A 17,280-nucleotide genomic window follows, 5' to 3' on the forward strand; every position below is an offset into this window, starting at 1 on the left:
AAGAAAGACACTGAGGTGCTGGAGCGAGTCCAAAGAAGGTCAACGAAGCTGGTGAAGGGTCTGGAGAACAAGACTTATGAGGAGCGGCTGAGGGAACTGGGGTTGTTTAGCCTGGAGAAAAGGAGGCTCAGGGGAGACCTTACTGCTGTCTACACGTATCTGAAAGGAGGTTGTAACGAGGAGGGTGTTAGTCTCTTTTCCCAGGTAACAAGCGATAGGACGAGAGGAAACGGCCTCAAGTTGCACCAGGGGAGGTTTAGATTGGATATCAGGAAAAATTTCTTCACTGAAAGGGTTATCAAGCAGCGGAACAGGCTGCCCAGGGAAGCGGTTGAGTCATCATCCCTGGAGGTATTTAAAAGACGAGTAGAGGTGGTGCTTAGGGACATGGTTTAGTGGTTGACTTGGTAGTGTTAGGTTAATGGTTGGTCTTGATGATCTTAAAGGTCCTTTCCAACCAAAATGATTCTGTGATCTTTAACATCCCCGTTGCTGCTTGGGAGTATTTCTCCTCTGCGGCGTGGCCCTGTGGGCCTTGCACGGGATGAACCTCTGCAACATGGCAGCCCTCCCTCAAGTGACCTGATAACTGAGTTGGCATTGAGTAAGTCCTCATCACAGGTTTCGACAAGCCATAGAGATTTTTGTCTCCGGCGGTATCCGCTTTCGAGAAATACTGCATGGTCCCCATCTCCTCAGTCAGCCGAGGCACTTTTGCGTTCGCCTCTTCTGTTTTCTCCAGCAATGGCAACTGCAAAAACGACGCTGGTGAGGAAGAGGCGGAGGAGGAGGAGGAAAGCTTCACCTCAGTGAAAGTGCGCTAAATCTCCTGCCCTTCCAGCTGCTCCTGCTGAACTGCAGGGGATCTCAATGAAGAGGAGCCTCCAACAGATGGTCCTACGTTTTGCAGATCTAATTGCCTAAGGTCATCTGCACTATAGATGCTCTTGATCGCATTCAGGCCTGCTCCAGGGTTCTCAGTCCTCCCTTTCACGTATTCAACTATTTGTATCCCCTGAGGAGATGAAGTGACTTTGGATTGACTGTCTGTGGCTCTGAAATCATCTACCTTAACATCCTTGCCCTGACGCACTGCAGGCTGCATGGAAACTTGCTTTTCTTTTGGCTTTCCCAGAGAAGATCATAAGCTAAAATGAAGCAAAATATTATGTTCTTCCTGAATTTGAAAAGTATGCTTTTCTTTTTCAAACACTCATTTCCACACCATATAATTTGTACAGTCTGTGGGGATGCATATATTGCTGTAGCAGCATAAATCAACCCTGAGCAGAAACTAAGGAGGTATCAAATGTTTCAATTCAAACTAGAAAACTTTTCATAAGAAATATGCAAATAAACATAGTCACCAGCCCTGGAGGTATTTAAAAGACGAGTAGATGTGGTGCGCTTAGGGACATGGTTTAGTGGTGGACTTGGTAGTGTTAGGTTTACGGTTGGCTCGATGATCTTAAAGGTCCTTTCCAACCAAAATGATTCTATGATAACACAGAAACCAGGGATGAAACCATTCACTTGTGTAATTCCCTTTATCCACTTTCTGCACTGAGGGAAGGGTTTGTACCTCTGGACACAGTTTGTATGGCTTCTTTGGCTTTCCCAGAAAAAAACAGAGACTTTTCCACTTCAATGGCTATATAGAGAGACCAAGCGCTCAGCCTTCTGCCCACAGGCTCAGGTCTCTCCTGCTAACTTCATTTCTGTGTCCCACAGAACAGGGGTGCCTTCGAGGTGGCAGGAGGTGGGAGCCCATAGCTTTCTCTGCCATGCTCTGCGCATCACTCTCGAAGGCTATGGCCACACAGACAAACAAGAGCTTGCTGCTGTCACGATTTAAACGTGTGACATAAGAAACAAACCCTTTATGGAGCCCATGTAGCAGGGAAGGAGCATAGAGGTTTGGTTTTTGAACTCCTCGATCAAGAGTGAACTTCAGTAAAAGCTGAATTTGAAGCAGATGCTGGTTTTATTGCATCTAATCTTTTTACCCGGCTTGCTGGCTCCAGGAAGCGTTTCATAGTCCAGCTGAGGGGAGATGAGGTCTCTCCTTGCTTGGCCTTCACACTAGGAGACAGGCTTTTTTGTACAGCTCCTGTTAAACACAGCTTAGATGCCAAAAATTAAAGTTCCATATATCCAAACAAGCTCCTCATTCACCATCTGAGCTGGAGGCTGCATTTAATCCCACTTATTATCTGAATTGCTTTCATAAAGTGAGATTTATTTAACATTTCACAAGCTCTCCCTCAGATCAGGTGAAACATTATCACAGAAACACATTACGCCAGCCAGGCCCAGGCCAGAGCTATGAACAAGAGATGAGCAGGAGACTTTCTCCCTCACCTGCTGGAGCATGCTGCTGACTAGGTGCAACCTCGAAAGACAAATTAGGAGGCACTGGAAAGGTCTACTTCAAAAAAGGTCTTAGCTGACACAGATATAAAAAGGATAATTACAAATCTAACATTTCTGTCTAAAAATCACCTTACTAGTCGCTCTGCCTAGGTCGCTTGGCCTAAACAGTCAACTCGCAGCCCGAACCGCAGGGAGCGCCGGACTGGATGTTACCATATGTCAGGTTCCGGATTAAGATCTGCTTTATTAGTAAATCTAGAAATTAAATGCAGTCAGTCCCGAGAAGGACCCGCCTTGTTGGTAAATCTAGAAATTAAATGCAGTCAGTCCTGAGAAGGACCCGCCTGAGTAGTAAATCTAGAAATTAAATGCAGTCAGCCCCGAGAGGGACCCGCCTGATTAGTAACTCCAATGCAGTCAGTCCCGAGAGGGACCCGCCCATTCAATGCAGTCAGTCCACGTGGGACCCGCCTGGGTCAGTTGCAGTCAGTCCACGTGGGACCCGCCTGATTAATCATCCGGTATAAATCACCCCCCAAATCCTGACCAAAAATAAAATAGATTCGTGATCCTTGAGTTCGGACAAAGCACAACCGAGGCATGGTATCAATAAACTTAACTTTGACTTTATTAAGTCCAACAATGAGGCAACTTAGTGAGCAAGGAAGGGAGAGAGAGGGAGAGAGAGAAGTAAGTAAAAGGAAGAGAGGAAAAGAGATCAGTTGAGAGGGAAAGGATAGTCACCACCCTGGATCCCGCGGCATCCTGTGGGTCCTCTGTTGATTCTCGGCAGTCGGGGGTGTTATAGAAACTTTCACATAATTAATGTAAAAGTTCTTATGAGTTAGGGAGACAAGGATCAATAGGGGTGAAATAGAATGAAGAATAGAATAATTAATATAAGTCTATCTGAATAAACACAGGTGGGCTTTCACAATCCATGAATATTGTTCTCAAAGCTCCTTGTGTAATCCTGACCTATGACTGAACAAATCATCAATCAAAGCTTAATGAATAGCTAAGCAGGAGTAGGCCTAGAAGTATTACCTTCTGATGATTTTAGTAAAGGGGATGTATGGTTAACCTTTTCTTTACCTTAAAAGAAATATAGGACACTTAGAAATAAAAATTAGTATAGATAAGGTTTTAAATATAACTTCAGTTGTTTTTAAGATTGAATGTTTAGGAGACACTGGCGGTGGGAACCGGACTCTGATCAACCTGGATCAGGACGGGACGCTGATCACGGCAAGAACATTAAGGACGCCGATCACGGCAAGAACATCGAGGATGGGGTGTCGACCGGAGTCGGAGAGGAACCAGAACATAAAGATCAGCTAACCAATGGAAAAGAATGGACTTTTGTGGACTCTTGACGAAGGAAGAAAGAGGAATTGAAATAGTTAGTGGATTATTAACAGAAGCTTATGAAATGTTTATGATGTAATTGATTATTAGTTTCTATATAAACCGATAGTGAATTTGAGTCAGGTACCATTCACTGCGGTGGTGGTCCAACTCTGAGTTGTTTAATAAAACCAGCAAACCTAGAGACCCGGACTCTGCCAATTTTCTTTAACAGAATTTGGCACCCCAGATGGGACTCTAGGACACTGCTCCGATTCTCTGAGCATTCCCGTCTCCAATGCCTAATTGCCGGCAACAAGGGTGAGTTCACCTGGTGGTCTTGGGAGCGGGTATACTCAGACATTAGGAGCCTGTGTGTTTAAAATTGCTGAGGAATTTTTGAAACAAAGGTACCCCGGGAAATTAAGGAAAAGATAAAATGGGAATTGGACCCAGCATTGAAAGGGGGACGCCCCTTGCTGAGGTTTTGGAGAATTGGAATAGAATCCCGTTGACCGGGACATGTGGGAAAAAGATTTATTTTGCTGTGTCAAGAAGAATGGCCATTTTTAACTAGGGTCTGAGGTGGAGGACCTAGAGGCATCTGGCCCTCTAAAGGGTCCTTTGATGCACATAAGTTGAGGTTTTTAAGGGTAATCCTCGAGGATGAAGGGAGTCAAGATATTGATTTTTGGTATATTTGGTATTATAGGGCAAATGCAAAGGAAGGCAAAAAAGAGCCTAAACAAGTGAAACCTTCCATTCCTTCAGCACCCGTGCTGGAGGAATCGAATTCTTTCACTGACAGGGGATTTGGCATGTTATCCCATGAGGCTGGAATACATCCCAAACCCTAGAGCTGGACCTGGAGCTCCGCCAGAAGTTCCACCAGTCCAAGCTGTTGTGAGACATGAACCTTGGAAACAAGGAGATTTAGTAAACTGGCAATCAAAATGCCACGCATCAGAGAGGATGCTGAAAAATGTGCTGAGATGCTATCTGGCATTTTTACTGATTATTCTCCAAATTGGAATGATGTAAAGACCCTCATGAGAGAGCTCTTTACAGCAGAAGAGAGGGAAAAAACCTTACAAAAGGATCGGGAAATTGCACAAAGATGTCAAACTCAAAGGCTACGGCCCTGGCCCGATCAAAACCCAAATTGGAATTTGGCCACTGAGGATGGCGCCAGACTCCAACGAGAAGCCTTACAGCAACTGGTGGAGGCTGTTCGGCAAGCTGGCGAAAAAATTACTAATTGGACAAAGGTAATGGAATGTAGGCAAAAACCTGATGAACATCCCAATCATTACTGGACTCAATTAAAAGCTACCTTCCTGAAATATGGAGGAATGACAAGGGACAATTATCAGGAACCCCTTTCAATCAGTGTATTTGTGGATCAATCTGCACCTGATATTAATAAATATTTCAAGAAACATACTCCAGGGTGGCAAGGCGAAAGCCTCACAAAGATTCTTAGTATTGGCACCTTTGTATATGATGGGAGAAGCGAAGAGCAAAAGAAACAAGATCAAAGAAAAGAGAGAAAGGAGAGAGAGAGATATCAACCTTTTGGCAGCCGCAATTACTCAGAATTACCAACGTGGCAGGGGAAGAGGTTTTTCACAAGGTTGTGGAAGGGGAGACCGAGGAAGACAAAGATTCATTCTCTCTGGAATTGATACTCCGGAATGTTTTTTTTACTGTGGTAATTTAGGGCACATCGTCCTGTATTGTCCTCTGATACCACCTTCCAACAACGGTGGGAGAGACGGAGCGGAAAGACCAGGGCATCCACATTCTCGCTGAGAAATTTATGGATCGGGACTCTGGGATTAAGGTAGATAACGAGGGACTTATCACAGCTAAGGTAAATGCCATTCCTGTTAAGTTCTTAATAGATACTGGTGCAACTTTATCATTGTTAAATTTTCATGTGTCACAGCTATCTGATGAATTTGTAAAGGTTACTGGGGTTTTGGGTGAAGAGACGTTACCGCTTTCTCTTCCCCTTCCTATTGTTTTTGATGATCGTTTGATATGGGGTTGATTTGTTATTTCGCCAACTTCTCCTATTTCACTATTTGGGAGAGATTTATTGTAGGAATTGGAAACATGCATAGATTTAACTCCCAAAGGAATTCGATTGATCATAATGGGAATACAAACTGTAGAAATTCAAGAATGTGAGCTTAAAATCCCAAAAGAGTTAAAGAATGTACCTAAAAATTATGGAGTCTCTCCGGAGATGATATTGGACTGTTAAAATCTGCAGAACCTGTAGTGATTAAAACAAAAGGAGGGACTCCCCCTTCTATTAGGCAATACCTCATTGTGGCAGAAGCTATCCCAAGTATTGGAAAACAAATAAAATCATTTTTAGAAAAGGGGATTTTAAAAGAATGTCAAAGTTCTTTTAATACATCCATACTCCCGGTTAGTAAACACCGACTTGACAAAGATGGGGATCCAGAACATAGATTTGTACAAGATTTAAGAGCAGTAAATGAATTTGTAATTGTTCCCCATCCAGTAATACCTGATCCAAATTTGATTGTTACTCAAATACCTATTTGGGGAAAATTTTACACTGTATTGGATTTGACTGGAGCTTTCTTTAGCATACCTGTGGCTGAGGAAAGCCAGCACATATTTGCCTTCACTTGACAAGGGAAACAATTAACCTGGACTTGGTTACCCCAGGGATTTACAAGCTCACCAGCTATATTCTCCCAAATTTTGAGAGGGGATTTGGCTAATCTGTTTTTTCCGTGTAAGTCTGAATTGATACAATATGTAGATGATTTATTGTTAGTATGTCGTTCAAGGAAGGATTGTGTTACAGATACTCGGTATTTGTGTAATAAATTGGTTGTAAAAGGTCACCGAGCATCTCCATCAAAATTGCAGTTTTGCCAACAAAAAGTGAAGTACCTTGGATTTATATTAAGCCCAGGTACGAGAGAAATAGATCCTGAGCAAATTAAAGAATTACCTAGGCCTGTAACAAAGAAACAAATTTGGGGGTTTTTAAGACAAGTGGGATTTTGTCGCCCTTGGATACCCAATTTAACCAATCAAATGGGGTCCGGAGAAACAAAAAGCTTTTACAACTCTGAAAGGTGCCTTAATGCAAGCACTGGCTTCAGGTTTACCAGATTATAGTAAACCTTTCAAATTATATTGTGATGAGCAAAAGGGTAATGCTAGAGGAGTTTTAGTCCAAACTTTAGGACCACATGAAAGACCAGTAGCATATTTTTCTGCTCAATTAGATCCAGTTACACAAGGAACACCATTTTGTATAAAATCAGTAGCTGCAGCAGCAGAAGTGATAGAAAAATGTAGATCAATAGTGCTGGGACATCCCCTAACTGTATGCGTACCCCATGAAGTTGAAATATTATTGAAGCAATATGCAAAAAAAATCACTTTCACCGCAACGGGCACATAGATATGAACTGGTTTTACTTTTGGCTGACAACATCACACTTCAAAGGTGCAATACTTTGGATCCAGCCGCTTCAATACCTTTGCCGACTGAAGGGGAAAAAGATCAACATGACTGTACCCAGGTATTAGCAGTATCCAGTAAGCCACGTAATGATCTTCAAGACCAACCCCTGAGTGACCCAGACATCAACCTTTTGACAGACGGCTCGTCTTTTTACGAAGAAGGAAAAAGGTATACTGGCTTTGCAGTAATAACAGAAAAAACTGTGTTAAAAGCTAACCCTCTTCCTAGTGCTGTGGGGGCACAAGGCGTGGAAATCATAGCACTTTTGAGGCTGCAAAGTTGGCAAGAGGTTTAAAAGCTAACATTTACACAGACTCTAAATATGCTTTTGGAGCTTGTCATGCTACAGGTACCCTGTGGAAAGAAAGAGGATTTTTGACTTCAGCTGGAAAAACCATTGCACACGGGAAGGAGGTACGTGAACCTTTAGAAGCTATACAGTTACCCGCACAAATAACAGTAATTTATATAAAAGCTCACACAAACCACCAAGATACACTGTCGCGAGGAAATCGCTTGGCTGATCAGACTGCGAAAGCTGCAGCCAAACAATTTCATCTTATTATAACAGTTGTGTGCAGCAGAGAAACTTGACAGGCTTCCAAGTGCAGAGGAGATGTATGAGGCTCTTCCAGAGGAAGAAATGAAATTTTGGAGACGACTTGGAGTGGAACAACGGGATGGACAATGGACATTGGGCAACAAGCCCCTACTCCCAAAAAGGTATTTACTACCTCTTGTTCGGTGGTTCCATGAAAACGCCATGGGGGACCTGAGGGACTTGCACAGAGAATTCAATGGCTGTGGGCTGCACCCGGAGTCTACTCCGCAGTGAAAAGGATTACTGAAAGCTGTAAACTTTGCCGACAGTATGCTACCACTAGGATTCAGCCACCTCAAGGTAAAAGACCGCCCGTGGTGTTTCCTTTTCAAAGATTACAAATTGATTATGCTGAAATGCCGAAAGCAATGGGGTATTCATACTTGTTAGTGATTGTAGATCAATTATCAGGATGGGTAGAAACCTTCCCAGCAAGAAAGAATGATTCAAAAACTGCAGTGAAAGTGCTGTTGAAAGAATTAATACCCCGATATGGAGTTCCTGCAATAATTGATTCGGATAGAGGAGCTCATTTTTCATCGGTGATTCTGTTCCAAGTTTATAATGCTTTAGGAGTCACAGGGAAGTTACATACACCCTATCACCCTGAGTCCTCTGGACAGGTAGTAAGAATGAATAGGACCATAAAGGAAAAGATTGTTAAAGTGTGTAAAACAACTGGATTGAAATAGCCAGAGGCTTTGAATTTGGTTCTATGGGACATTCGGAACACACCCAGACAACCTGTTGGGTTATCGCCAACAGAAATATTGTTTGGGCGGGTTTTGGCTGTTCCAGGCATTTATTTGCCAGCAAAAAAAAAAAAAAAAAAAAAAAAAAAAAAAAAAAAATTTATTGGATGGAGATGAACGAGTGACACAATATATACTGTACTTGCAAAATTCTTTTTTTGAAATGCGAAAGCATGCCTATTGGTATCGAGGTGGATCTCCTGAGATACAAGTACATAATATTCAACCAGGAAACAAAGTATTGATAAAAAACTTTAAGAGGAAAAATAGATTTGAACCAAAATGGGAAGGACCCTATGGTGTACTTTTAACTTCTTTTTTATGCTGTCAAAGTTGCAGGGAAAGAAACCTGGATCCATCATTCTCATGTCCGCAAGGAACCCGAGGAAAGATGAAGTATTTTAGTTTGTTCCTTTTTTTTTTTCTCCATCTGTAAATGTCGCTGTTTCACCTTATGTAAGATTTGCTATTCGTTACCATGATTCCAATACCAATGCCTCTCATGTGCTTTATAATAATTGTTCTTGGCGATCTGCAGGCTGCTTTGCAGCAATTAAGACAAAGACTGGGGAACTCATTTTTACGTCTAGCTATCCAAAGATTGAGCCCAGAGGAATTATTTATCAATTTGGAAAAAACGATAATAAATATATCTGGGGAGATGATAGAAAAATTAGCCAATGCCTCAATGCGTGGATTTCTGACATTGCAAAAAGAAATTACAAAACTCTCTAAAATTACAATTCAAAACAGAATGACTCTAGATGTGATATTAACCTCACAAGGAGGAGTATATACAGTTTTAAATATCAGTTGCTGTATGTACACAGACTGATCCAGAGAACTGCTCACAGATGTGCACAAAATTTGGGAAGTGAGTTCTATAATGCAAAAGGTAGAAAAAGACGACACCTCGTGAGGATCTACTGAAACACTCTCTTGGCTCACATCTTGGTTCCCAGACTTAGCTTTATGGATAAAGAAGCTGATTGTAATTGTCTTGTTTATAATTAATATCATCGTGATTATACCAGTGTTAAGACAATGCGTTACAAGATGTTTTTCTTCCTTTGCTTCAAGAATAGGATCATCATGGAGTTACAAATAATTGCAGGGATGCAATAAAAACAAAAGGAGGGAATTGTTATAGAAATTTTCACATAATTAATGTAAAAGTTCTTATGAGTTAGGGAGACAAGGATCAATAGGGGTGAAATAGAATGAAGAATAGAATAATTAATATAAGTCTATCTGAATAAACACAGGTGGGCTTTCACAATCCATGAATATTGTTCTCAAAGCTCCTTGTGTAATCCTGACCTATGACTGAACAAATCATCAATCAAAGCTTAATGAATAGCTAAGCAGGAGTAGGCCTAGAAGTATTACCTTCTGATGATTTTAGTAAAGGGGATGTATGGTTAACCTTTTCTTTACCTTAAAAGAAATATAGGACACTTAGAAATAAAAATTAGTATAGATAAGGTTTTAAATATAACTTCAGTTGTTTTTAAGGTTGAATGTTTAGGAGACACTGGCGGTGGGAACCGGACTCTGATCAACCTGGATCAGGACGGGACGCTGATCACGGCAAGAACATCGAGGATGGGGTGTCGACCGGAGTCGGAGAGGAACCAGAACATAAAGATCAGCTAACCAATGGAAAAGAATGGACTTTTGTGGACTCTTGACGAAGGAAGAAAGAGGAATTGAAATAGTTAGTGGATTATTAACAGAAGCTTATGAAATGTTTATGATGTAATTGATTATTAGTTTCTATATAAACCGATAGTGAATTTGAGTCAGGTACCATTCACTGCGGTGGTGGTCCAACTCTGAGTTGTTTAATAAAACCAGCAAACCTAGAGACCCGGACTCTGCCAATTTTCTTTAACAGGGGATGGGCGCGTGCGTGGTGGGGCAAAACGGCCTCTTTTATAGAGAATTTTTGCAGAGTCATGCTGACGTGGAGCCACCAGTCACAGTTTGGCACCACTCACAGGCCCGAGGGCGTGCCAGGTCCGGTTCCCGCGCCGTAGGATTGGCCCATTGCCAGGCTGTCGCCCGATATCCCAGATGGGTCTCTCTGGAGGGGTTGGAGGGCGGAGACGTCACTCACCCCTAGTCGGCGACTAACTTCTTGCCTCAGAAAATGTCGTCAAGGTTAGGTACTCCTGTACCCCAGAAGATGGCGTCTGAGCACATGGGATAGGATGGTTTCTGAGACAATGCCAAAAAAAAAAAAGGGGGACAAGGAACAGATCCCCACACCATAGCAACCGCAATCACAATAGAGAATAGCAGAGTGCATAAGGTACCAATGAATGCCGTGGGACCCATTGGAAATGGGTTAAGTGCACTATTACTCAGACGTCCTAGTGTAACCTTGCAAGCTCTATTTGCTTTACCAGGAGTTATTGATGCAGACTATGCATTTTGGCTATTGATCTGAAAGATTGTTTTTTCACCATCCCTTTACATGAAACTGACAAATGCTAATTAGCTTTTTCAATACCTAGTAGGAACAACATGGTGCCTTGTCAACGATATCAGTGGACGGTATTACCACAAGGCATGAAAAACAATCCCACAATATGTCAATGGTATGCGACAGAAAAAGGTACATCATGTGGATTTAGAGACACCAGTAAGTTTATATGTAGCCATTGCCAACTATCATCCCATGGGATTACTGGGCCAGTGGAATGAGCACTGGCAGGATCCGCTACATGTTCTAGAGTGGCTGTTTTTATCCGTTCAACCACGAAAAACAGTGAGCACTCAGATTGAGCTGATATCGAAAATAATCACGAAAGGACGCACACGATGCGTTCAACTCAAGGGCCGAGACCCCAGTCGACTGATAATTCCCATTGAACGCGATTATGGAAGCTGGTGTATGGCAAACAGTTTACCATTTCAATTGGCCCTGGAAGGATTTGAAGGGCAGGTATCTTATCATCTTCCCAGTCACAAATTATTACAAGCTCATTCAGAGTTACAAGTGATTCAAAAGCCGCTGGCAGCGGATAGCCCAGTACAAGGCCCCACGGTCTTTACTGACGGCTCTGGAAAATCGGGAAAAGCAGTAGTTACCTGATATAACGGAAGGCAATGGCAGGAATTGGTGCATTTAGTACAGGGATCACCTCAATTGGTTGAACTTAGTGCTGCCATCGTTGCTTTTAAAACATCTTCGCATTGTGCTGTAAACATTGTTACAGACTCTGCTTATGTAGCAGATATTGCGCAGCGTGTTGATTGTGCGCTGCTCAAAGAGGTAAACTCAGAACACCTATTTTCGTTGCTAAAAATGCTATGGACTGTAGTGCACTGACGTATGCATAGGTATTATATCTTGCATATTCGCAGCCACACCGGTCTGCCAGGATTCATATGTGAAGGGAATGTGCGTGCCGACGCTCTCGCAGCCCCCGCTTGGACCCCTCCAGTGCCAGACCCAGTTCGTCAAGCGTTTCTGTCTCACCAGTTTTTTCACCAAGGGGCTCGGGCGTTAGTCCGTCAATTCAAGATCTCTTTTGCAGATGCGAAATCTATCACCGCCGCTTGTCCGGAGTGTCAATGCCTAGGACCCGGACTGGTGTTTCCACACAGGGTTAACCTGCGCGGCTGCCAAGCCTTGGACCTGTGGCAAACAGACGTAACACACATACTACAATATGCTCACGTCTCTGTGGATACTTTTCTAAGGTCGTGTGGGCATTGGCCCATGCCGTCGAGAAAGCACTCGACGCCATCTCACATCTTCAGCAAGCCTGGGCTGCCCTTGGGATTCCGAAACATATTAAGACGGACAACGGGCCGACATATGTGTCTACACGCATGGCCCGATTTCTCACCTCCTGGGGGGTGGAATATGTTACTGGCATTCCTCATTCCCCAACCGGCCAGGCCATTGTGGAACGAGTGCACCACACTCTGAAGCAACTTCTCAAAAAACAAAAAGGGGGAATGAGCTCTGAGACCCCGCATGCTCGCCTATGGAAGGCTGTGTACACATTGAATCATTTAACTGTGCCAGCCAGGAAAGTGTGTCCTGTAATTATCTCTCATTTTTTGTCTTTGCAGGGAGGCGATCCTCTTGTCAGGGCAAAGGTTTTAGCACGAGACCTGCAAACGGGCAAGTGGACAGGCCCGTGGGACTTAATTACCTGGGGACGTGGGTATGCTTGTGTCTCCACAGGTGCAGGGCCACGGTGGTTTCCCACCAGGTATGTTAAGCCTGCTTTGGATCCTGGAGCTGACAAGAGGACACCAGCCGATAGTCCTTCCGCCGACACCTTGGGAGGGAAGTCACAACGTTTGGGTGACGCTGATGTGGAGCCTGAACCAGACGCAGTTTTGTGCCTCCTTAGCTCAGCCTGAACAACCCTTTCATACATGTCTAGTGGGGGTCCCCTTAAACGGATCTGAAAGCAAAAATTACCAAAGGGTTTATTCCTAATTTGTGGGGATAGGGCTTGGCCAAGGTTGCCCAGTAAGAAGGTGGGAGGTTCGTGTACCATAAGCAAATTAAGTCCACTAATGCCTACGCGAAGTCATACTAACCTACATAAGGCCAGGCGAAATTTAGTTTGCTGGGTTGCAAAAAGACCTAACCAAACTTCTAGAATTTTAGAAGCATTAGCCAATGATGTAGATGGTATCCGACATGCTACCTTATAAAATAGAGCTGCTATAGACTTTTTATTATTAGCGCACGGTCATGGATGTCAGGATTTTGATGGGATGCGTTGCATGGATCTGAACGATCACTCCAAGTCAATTCATAAGCAGATCAAAGAGCTCATGGACGCCACACAGACAATACGGGAACAGCATGGGTTTCTGGATGACTGGTTGGGTAATCTGGGAATTGGAGGGTGGCTGGTCGGATTGATTAAAATGCTATTAATGGGATTGTTCGTGATTTGTATTATCATGCTTGTATTACCGTGTTTATTCTCCTGCTTGCAAAGGGCCCTGCAGCGGCTGATAAACACGGCCTTTCTGGCTCAAGAAAAGAAAGGGGGAATTGTAGAGGGGTTTCTGGAGGAGAATGGTCATGTAATGAGCCAGATGTATGAGAGTATGGAGTGAGGGCCTAGCTGCGTGACAAGAGTCATGTAGTTAGTGTCATTGAACTGACCTTGGAGAGAAGAAATGAGGAAAAACAGCAGTTGAGCAAACAAGAATCGAGGGAGTAGCGGAGGGGAGCCGGACACGGAGGAGGAGAAACAGGAACTGGTGGAGCAAATCAAAAAAGGACCAGTGGCAGAGCAGTAACCAATCAACACATCAAAGAAGAGTGTGCTTGAAGCGTGGACAGTAATATTAACCAATAGCAATGCACATGCATGCAGACAGGGAAAGTAAAAATGTATAAAAGGGACAGCCTATGCTTAATAAAGCGTCTTCACTTTGATTCACATTGGATTGTGTGGAGTCCAGTTTCTTCTCCTCACCAAACAGTTCAGCTGTTTTGAGGGCCCTCAAAATATTGATGTTGAGGAACCCAAAAGCATGTCCTTAAACCTTCCCGCATCTGGAAAAGGACAAATATTAGGAGAGAAAACACTGCTTATTACCTGTGAGATGAGAGGAGCTGGTGTCCTTGCTCTCTCGGTGAGTAGTGCGTGCGATTGCTTCATCCATCTCTTGCTCAGAAACCTAAAGGCAAGTGTAGGATAGTGATCAAACTGGGTAGGTGAAATGAAGATGAAAGTCTGACCGCTTATCACTACAAATACATGATTCATTTCAGATATGCTACTATTTTTAAAGATGCAGTAAAGAAGACCTAGTTGAGAGCTCCTAAGTCCTGGTTCCCTGATTCAGACTCCCTCCGTGCCACTCTCCTGCAGAAACCAGGAGGCAGAAGCCTGCCGACTTCATGAAGACTATGTCCAAGTGCCACGTTACACAAACAAATAAAACTGCACCAGACTTAAAGAAATCAAATGAAGCCATTACAGCACAATCGTAACTCAAATGATGTACATTGATTTATTGAGAAAATATTACTTTAAAATAGACAAAGACTGTTTTGTACAAGCATACATCAGCAACAGAAGATATTCTACATTTAACCTACTGGAAGAATACCAGACTTCCTGAGATATTAGCTGTCTTTTTTAATTTACATTTCTCCTTGCTTTTAAAAAGAAAACCTAAATCAGCAATTGGCAATTAATGTTTCTATGGTTAAAGAATAAATACTGGTTTACCATATTTGCTAATTTTGTCCTGAATTACTGCCATGCACTTGATTCTTATTATTGGAAAGCTCCATATAATTTTATAACAGGAACAACTAGTCTGCAGGAGTATATATTTAAAAAAAAGAAAGAAAGTTATTTCTGTTGAAAGTAATTTCTATACACATTGCTTTACATGAATTAAAATTCAGCATAAATAGAGACGAGAAACTTGAATCTTTCTGAACCACGAAGATCTGAAAGATTCCTAAACAAACTCAGCAGTTTAAACATAGTTTAAATGCCACATTCACTCAGAATAACAAGAAGAAATAAAATTTTGTGGTATTGCTCTTGGAAGTACATGAAAACACCAAAGTGAACATATTCAGCAACAAAACGTACTGTGGACCTTTTGTGTCATAAAATGAGACATTAAGTATAAAAATGTCTAAAACATGAGCCTTTGTAGAAACACATCTCTGTTTTCAGCCTGTGGCATGACCTTACAGCAAACCAAAATCCTCTGGGCTCCTGGGTCACAGGGAGTTCCTACAGGACACGGACCAAGCCCTGGGAGTATGCTCCAGGACCTTTACACAAGCCTTTGGGCACAAGATGTCCCAAGAGTAAAACTAGGTGCTGGGCAGACTGCAGTATTTGTTTAAAGCTAACCAAAAATCCACATTTCTGCAAGCTCTGCCAATTTCGATTTTTAGCATCCTCTACGCCTCAGGCAGATCAAACTGCTTCTATGGACAGGGACAAGCTAATACCTAAGTACAATCTGCAAGTTGGGGTATTATTAAGAGCTAATAAAATTAAATTAAATTAAAAAACCCCACACACTTCTGTAGATCCCCGGTGCTATCAGAAAAATGGTGACAGTGACATAATGATAAATATGGACATTCCTTCAGAGACCCAACTATGAGGGATTGTGGATTCAGTAATGCCTGGTGGAGGAAACGCTTCAGGGTCTCTCCAGCTCAACTTTTAGCTTTTCTTAGCATTTCTTGGCAAAGGATTTGTTGTCATTGTAAATATCACTTATGGAAAACTGTAACAGGAGCCACTTAATAGTTTCCCTCTGTTACTGAGTAATAGCAAGCAATTAGCTTAACTCAGTTCATCTTCTCAGCAGATACCTGGTTAGGTCACTCATCGGCTTTCAAGCCACCACTGCAGCAAGATGAAGGACAGAGGAGAGAGGGCAGACTCCACTCCATGGAGTTTTTATTTCATGCTACTTATAGACTCTCCAAAAAGTCTATATGCCTTAATAATGCAATCAAATTGAACCATCATGCTGGTTCAGCACAGCATACAGACTTCCTAGAAATACTGTTATCTTAGGCTATAAGCCCAATTCTTAACCCTTCTATGCTTACCTTTAACTAACAGAACCATGACCTCTTTCTTTTTAACAGCACAAGGCCTCGCAGCAATGATGATAAAATCTGGGCAGTAGACCTCTATTTGTCTATTGTTTGTATATTTGATTTAGCAGAAAATACACAATTCATTATAAAATAAGAAACCTGTGTTCTCCTAGATATGGATTTATTAAGGCCTCCATTTGTAGTTATGAGTTCAAAAGTCAGAGCTCTCAGGACCCACTAATGCAAGCATTTTTACAGCTTCTTTCCTGTTTAAACAGGAAGGTTTTGTACACTCATGAAATTCTTTGAAATACTGAAATAAAAGAAGTTGTTATTCCCTATAGCTTGGTTAAAAGGGTTTTTACCTTCTATCATCAATTTTTAAAAATTGCTTGAAAATAATCGCTCACTTTGCAAACACAGGGTTATTTTCAAATTGCCCTCACACAGATTTCATGGTAGCATGGTAGCAGTATATTCCCGATTCTCACTTTTTAATTCCTGAAGGAAACTTTGATCTTTGGACAGATTTTACTTTTTTAAAAACAGTATTCCTACTATTTTATTTTAGTTTATCAGTTCAATCTGTTGATATTTATATTCCTGGCCCTATTCTACTCAAAGACAAACTAACTGCAAAATAACTTAAAAGAGAAGGAGGACTTGTGCCATATTTGCATTACTACTTGGTCCAAGTACAAAGAAAGATGGGAACACTTCACTCAAGTAGTTACAGGAACATTGCATTTGATCAGTGGGTGACTAAGTGAAAAGCAGCAGGGACAGTCCAGCATTGCTACAACTTACAAAACTGGAAGGCATCATTACAATCCTGACTTCTTGCACAACACATGCCACAGAGAGAAAAATCCAATATTCTTCATTTGCTGCTTTCCTGACAGCAAGACTCAAATTACAGCATCAGATGAAAACACCCCAGATGCACTATTTCCTCCTCACCTTTGGGTTAGGGTGCCGGCTAATGATAAGGCTAACCGGACCTGGACCACATTCGCTCAGAATGGTGTAGGTTTCACTTAACGCCACATGACGCAGACTCACCGAATCTGCCTCCAAGATCTGGTCACCCCGACTGCAGAGAGACATA

The sequence above is a fragment of the Nyctibius grandis genome, chromosome W, assembly GCF_013368605.1.
Source record: "Nyctibius grandis isolate bNycGra1 chromosome W, bNycGra1.pri, whole genome shotgun sequence".
Taxonomy (NCBI): Eukaryota; Metazoa; Chordata; class Aves; order Nyctibiiformes; family Nyctibiidae; genus Nyctibius; species Nyctibius grandis.